This window comes from Balaenoptera ricei, chromosome X (genome assembly GCF_028023285.1).
Source record: "Balaenoptera ricei isolate mBalRic1 chromosome X, mBalRic1.hap2, whole genome shotgun sequence".
Taxonomy (NCBI): domain Eukaryota; kingdom Metazoa; phylum Chordata; class Mammalia; order Artiodactyla; family Balaenopteridae; genus Balaenoptera; species Balaenoptera ricei.
In genome coordinates this window covers 92169486-92176293 of record NC_082660.1, presented here as the reverse complement: position 1 = coordinate 92176293, position 6808 = coordinate 92169486, and positions in this window count along the sequence as shown.

Here is a 6808-nt window from a genome sequence, read left to right as displayed (position 1 = left end):
ACTGCCAGCCTAAATCTCTGCCTCCTGATTTCCTTTTTCCTGAGCTCCAGAACTGTAATAGTCTATACTCCACTATACCTGTCTAGTGTTAGTGTTTACCTCTACACATGTGACCAGGCTCAGACATTGTAGCCCACCAGCATAAACCAAAGAATCTAGGAACTCTGGAAGAGGAAGGGAGTAGAGTAGAGATATCCTGATGCTTTGAGCATTTCAGCTACTCATCCATTCACTTTTTTACATACTAATGATTTGTAACTTTCTCCTGATTGGAGCTCACTGCTAATATAGTATAGAAAGAGTTAAAGATGAGACAATTCTTGGGAAGTCTCATTCTTGGTTTCTCTCATGGACATGAACTGCAGAGTTCAGGCACTTTCTACAATTGCGTTGTTAAGTTTCACACAGTTTTCCGGACATGCCCAACTGCTGGGTAGTGGATTTCCACACAGGATTTCCCCAGGGATGAACCAGGTCAGAGAGTATTTCCTGACTATTATATCTGGCTAAGGTCTCAGATTAGCCTTGCCCTTTCTTTACCCAGCTAATGCCTTCTTATCCCTCAGGTTCCAACTTAAACATCACTTCCTGTAGGAAGCCTCCCCAACACACCCAAGACCAGTCAGGTACTTGTGCTCTCTGCTCTGTTCCCACAGCACTCTGACTTCCCCTATCAGAGCAGCTTCAACACGTCATCATTTTAGCTGGCTTTAGACTGTAAGTTCAAATAGTGTAAGGACGGTGTCTGTGTTTTGTTTTGTTTGTTTTCACCATTGTAATGTGTTACACCTCTAAGGCTTCATGTCTATATTTTTACTTAAGTTCAAAAGTAATGTGGATTCTTAGTGATGATTTTTGCTATACCAAAGAGTGTCCTCACCCTTTTGCAGTTTCATTATAATTTAATTTGATTTAGGTCATACCAAACAAGTTTCTGCATGCTGTTAAAATTACAGAAGTTTGTGTACTTATACTAATGAAAGCATTGCAATTTTTTGTTGATAGGCCTTCATTCTTTAATTTTATGTTTTATCTCATAACACCTATCCATGAAAGAAAAAATTAATACAAAAAGATAAAAATAACATAAATCTTTCATAATCCTACCACACAGCTAATACATTTTTCTTATAATAAACAATGGTGAGATGAAAGCCAGCCAGTAACTTTCTGTTGCTAAATAAGGTATTTCACCTTTGCATTTAGAATAGATCTAGCTCATTTATAAGTTTGTCCTCTTTATGCCTCTGAAACCCATATGGGTACTTTTTAGGCTTTTGTGAATAAACCTGGATGTTGTGAGTGTGTGTTTGTGTGTTCCTAGAACACTTATGTATGTTTCCATATACCCCTTTATTGATAGATATCCTTTGTGTTCTTTTTATCCTTCAATAAATTTACGTTTGTGGTAAAACACAAAATTAGGTATTTAGGTTGATGAATGTTATTGTTTCCAAACAGTTGTGAACATCCTTAACAATTTCCTTAGGGTACATTTCAAGACATGGAATAGCTGCCTCAAATGGTATACACATGCTTAATTTAATTCCCCACCCGCCACCCAGAAAAGTTGTACCAATTTAAAGTCCATAAACTGGAATTAAGTGGAAAAAAAGCCTCAGGGAAGTAAGGAGCATGGCTGTACTGATGTCCTGTTAGAAAGTGCCGACCTTAGATTCCACTGAGCAGCTGCTTTAAGGCCACAATAACAGTAAATACTCCTCAGAGCGGTCAGTAGTGAGCAGTAATAGTAAACATAGCACATCGTGATACAGCATGGGGGTAGGTAATGGCAAGAGCACAGAACTTGGAGTCAGTAGCCCTGAATTACAGTTGTAGTTTGATGAAAAATATTAAAAACTGGTTTAAAATCCTTGTATTATCATTATTATGAAACAAATTTTACCCCCCAGGCCAGTACCACATTTAGCCAGAGTTAATCCAAGTTCTCACTGAACCAATGTATTCATCCCTCCCACCCCAGTTCCTCAGCAGAAGGAGACTGCTCTGTCCGCTGGTCACAAGAGTTTTCTGAGAGGATCCTGCTCTCCTTATTACCTGAACACTCATTGCCAAAGATTCTTTATAAAGAGAAAGATGCTTGAACTTTGCAAGATGTTGCAGATGCCTGCATAGCACCTCTCTTGAAACTGAAAAGTTCGTACTTTCATGTTTTGGAGTCCAACACATAGAAGGGCTTAAACAAATGACTTGGACAGAAATTGCTGATTTTGGTGATGGATTGGCCTTGTCCCCAAGAGAAACCTCTGAATAGTAAAAGGTTTATATAAGTGTCAGATGACTGAGGTAGAAAACAATTCTAGACACCCTGCCTTAGACCCTGAAAAGAGAGAGCCATTCATTTTTCTACTTGAATGTAAGCTCTTCTTTCTCTTTTTCAGCAGATATAGTTTGGCATGGCAGAGACCCTCTGAAGCAGTATGACTCAGCCAGATGCTGCAGAAAGAGGCCTGAAAAAGCAGGTTTGTTCCATTGAATTAAATGAGAATTTTCAAAGGGTAGACAGGCATTATTACATAATACAATCGGTCATAAGGGCTAGACTTTCATATTTTACTTCAGACACTACTAGAATTGAAATTTTTAATGACTACCATCAATATTTTTTCACAATTTAACTACCATAAATTTGTAATTTGTAATTAAAAATAAAGTTTTAAATGATCAAAATATAAAATAAGAGGGGAAATAAGGAGAAAAAAGCATTACCCTGATAAACTGGGTTTTACAGCAGTCTTCTCTAACCTTTATTTCAAGCAAAACTTCAGTGTCCAGCAAAATACTATTTTATACTCTTTCATTTTCTTTGTTTTTCCAGAGATACGCTTTGTATTAAGCTCTCTCCATTTATGGAATTCTGAATAAGTGAATTAGGAACTGGTTATTATTATAACTTAAAGAGATTCCTTTTAAAGAGAGACAAACCCCTAATTTAAACAGCTGTTCAGTTATTGTCCATTATCCTAATATCAAAAAGAGGCACAAAACCATAAGCTTATATGGAAGGTCCACTGAAATAATACACCAGTGGATGTGAAAAGGATAAGGCCCCTTGATCAATCCAGTTCCCTTATTTTTATTGTTGAGGAAACAGAAGCTAAGAGAGGCTCAGTGACTTGATGATAGAGCTGATTTGTGGATGAGAAAGGACTAAGTATCAGAAATGGAAAACAGCACTACAAATGATTCTGAACAATGGACATGTATTTTCCACTGTCCCTGTGGTAGACAAACAAGTTACCTTCAATTTCCCACCACCACAAATATATCCTTATACATATTCCCTTACTTAACTATGTAAAAACTGCCTCTGAGATATACATCCATGAGCAGAATTGCTGGGTCATTGACCATGTGTACCCTTGCTATGACTAAGCACTTCTATTCAATATATTGATCTCCAGAATGAGTGCACCAGTATGTACTTCTACCAGCTGTTTGTGAGGGTCCCCATAAACCCCCAGCACCACTTGGCATTATCCACCATTCTAATTTTTGCCTGTCTATGAGGTAAATGATATTTCTTTGCTGTTTAATTGTAAACTACTAATGAATTTGATTGCTAAATACTTAAAATACATACTGTATAATTTGGCTATGTTTCTGGGTTTTTTTTACTATTATTATTGCTATTATTATTTACCACTAAGCTGTATATAGTTTTTGCATCAGTACCATGGTGGGTTTTTTAATTTCATATTTTATAGCATGAGAAAAGGATCAAAAGTTATGTTTTTTTAATGAAAGATTTACCAACTGACCCAATACCACTATCAGAATAATCCATGTTGCTCACTGATAAGAAATGCCAAGTTTATCACATTTAAAACTTTCTTAAGACTGAACTTTTATTCTGTTCCATTAAATTTTATTTAGATTTTTCCATCAGTCTTATCCTGTTTTAATATTGTTGCTTCACAAAACATTTTAGTAGCTAAAAAGTAACATTTCCCCCATTATTTGCTCTCTGGAAAGTCAGGAATAGCAACAACAACAACAACAACAATAAATGTAGCTAACATTTATTGAGCATTTGCAATGTATCTGACACTTTACTTACACTATAACACTTAATCCTCAATTACAAATAAGGGTGTAGATACTATTCTTATCCCCATTTGAAAGATGAAAAACTTGAGGTATAGGAGACTCAACTGGTTTGATGTGGAACTAGTCTCAAACCCAGGCTTTACTACAGCAAATTCATACTCCTAACCACTGTTATATTAAAATGAACTGTATGAAATTGTCAAAATTTGAGCATTTCTAACCAAGAAAAATGTCAATTTCTTATTGATCAACCTAATATACGGTATTTTGTATTTTAAAAATGAGGCCATCTGAGAGGAAGAAATGTGCCCATGGTCCAGTAATTGGTAACGGGTCAGCTCTCTGGATCCCTGGTCTTCTACTCCAGTATTCTAACCAGGAGAGTCAATACTGTCATTTATTTCTTGAACTCAAGAGGAAACTATTTCTCTGATGACCCACTAGAAGGTAATGTAAGAGAAAGAAAAGGAAATGGCATAATGGCTATTTTTCCCTTTGCCAATTTCATCAGGTAATCCATCCTACAACTCAGAAATGACACTGAAGCTCACAGATTATTAAAAATGCATTGACATTTCACTTGTTGTTGTTACACTTTCAAATATTCTCTATAATAATTTCGCTATTTAATTTATGTTAACATCATATCTTTAATGGGAGAGAAAAGGTAAGGAGGCAGGAGTAATACTTCTTCAAAGTCTACTATGTTCTAGACAATACAAAAGGTGTTGCAGTTTTCACCTTGCATTAGCTCTGTGAGTGTACAGTGTATTATGTTTATTAAAAATATCATTTCACAACATAAAATAAATAGACTTTATTTTATTTACAAAAAGCATTTTTGGAAACAGCTTGTACAGAATTATCCCAATTCTGCTTTCAATCGCATATTTAAAAATGAGATAGTTATTCATTTTTATTTGTTAATTTGATGATGACTAACAAATATACATTTCTTTCTCTCTCTTTCTTTTATTCATTCAACAAATATTTACTTTACACCTAGTAAGTTTAAGGCACTGCTAGACCAAATCATATCTTCACTACAGGCCTTTTCTTCAGCTTTCCAGACCCTGTTACCTACGGTAACATGATACCTACTCAAATGTAAGACCAGGCATGGATACTTTATCAAGCCAATTCAAATGATACAGTCCTTGAGTTCTGAAAGCTTACCATCTAAGTAGTAGTAGCAGTGGAAAAGCTTAGGGTTTGGAAATGGGCAAACATGGGTTAAAATTCCTGTTCTGTCACTTATTTAAGGTGTGGAAACTTGAAAATTTCACTTAGCATCCACAAGATTTAACTTCCTGATCTATACAAGGGGATTGTTATCTGTGTTTCAGAAGAAAGCCTATAAAGAAAAAAAAAGAAGAAGAAGAAGAAGAAAGCCTGTGAATGCGCTGCGCCCAACAATTGTGTCTGGAAATTCAACATGTTAATTTTTTTTTACTCCATCTCTTCCTTTTCTTAGCAGAAATGACTCTGCCATAATTTCAATTGTATAACTATACCATAGAAAACATCCAGAAATGTCACAGCAAAAAGAAAATTAAACGTGTTTACATTATGAATGTGATCCAATACAATTTCTATGTAATACAACAAGTTGCTGATAGAGTTCAATCATTGTGCATTTCCTAACACATTTGGACCTTGTAGATTAACATGATGCATATGTATGGCTTGGGATGTTCTAGTGTTCTTTGAGTCTCAGAATGTTAAGCTATAACAGAAACATAATGCATAACGTTGACTCTGCATAAGGGACACAAGAGCAAGAGTCAGAAGCTCTGTCTGGGTCTCAGTTCCTAAGCAATACCTGATGACGTGACAAAATACTCTTTTTTTAATTTTTAATTTTTATTGAAGTATAGTTGATTTACAGTGTTGTGTTAGTTTCTGGTGCAGAGCAAAAGTGATTCAGTTATACATATATATATTCTTTATCATATTCTTTTCCATTATGGTTTATTATAGGATATTGAATATAGTTCCCTGTGATGTACAGTAGGACCTTGTTGTTTATCTATTTTATATACATTTTATTATATATATTGTAATATACGATTTGCAAATCCCAAACTCTTTTTTTTATTAAGATTTATTTATTGATTGATTGATTGATTGCTATGTTGGGTCTTCGTTTCTGTGCTAGGGCTTTCTCTAGTTGCGGCAAGCGGGGGCCACTCTTCATCGCGGTGCGCGGGCCTCTCACTATCGTGGCCTCTCTTGTTGCAGAGCACAGGCTCCAGACGCACAGGCTCAGGAGTTGTGGCTCACGGGCCTAGTTGCTCCGTGGCATGTGGGATCTTCCCAGACCAGGGCTCGAACCTGTGTCCCCTGCATTAGCAGGCAGATTCTCAACCACTGTGCCACCAGGGAATGCCCCCAAACTCTTAATTTATCCTTCCCCCACCCCCTTTCCCCTTTGGTAACCATAAGTTTGTTTCTATGTCTATGAGTCTGTTTCTGTTTTGTAAATAAGTTTATTTATATCATATTTTAAATTCCACATATAAATGATATATGGTATTTGTATTTTTCTAACATACTTCATTTAGTATAATAATCTCTAGGTCCATGCATGTTGCTGCAAATGCCATTATTTCATTCTTTTTATGGCTGAGAAATATTCCATTGTATATATGTACCATATCTTCTTTATCCGTTCATCTGCTGATGGACATTTACGTTGCTTCCATGTTTTGGCTATTGTGAATAGGGCTGCTATGAA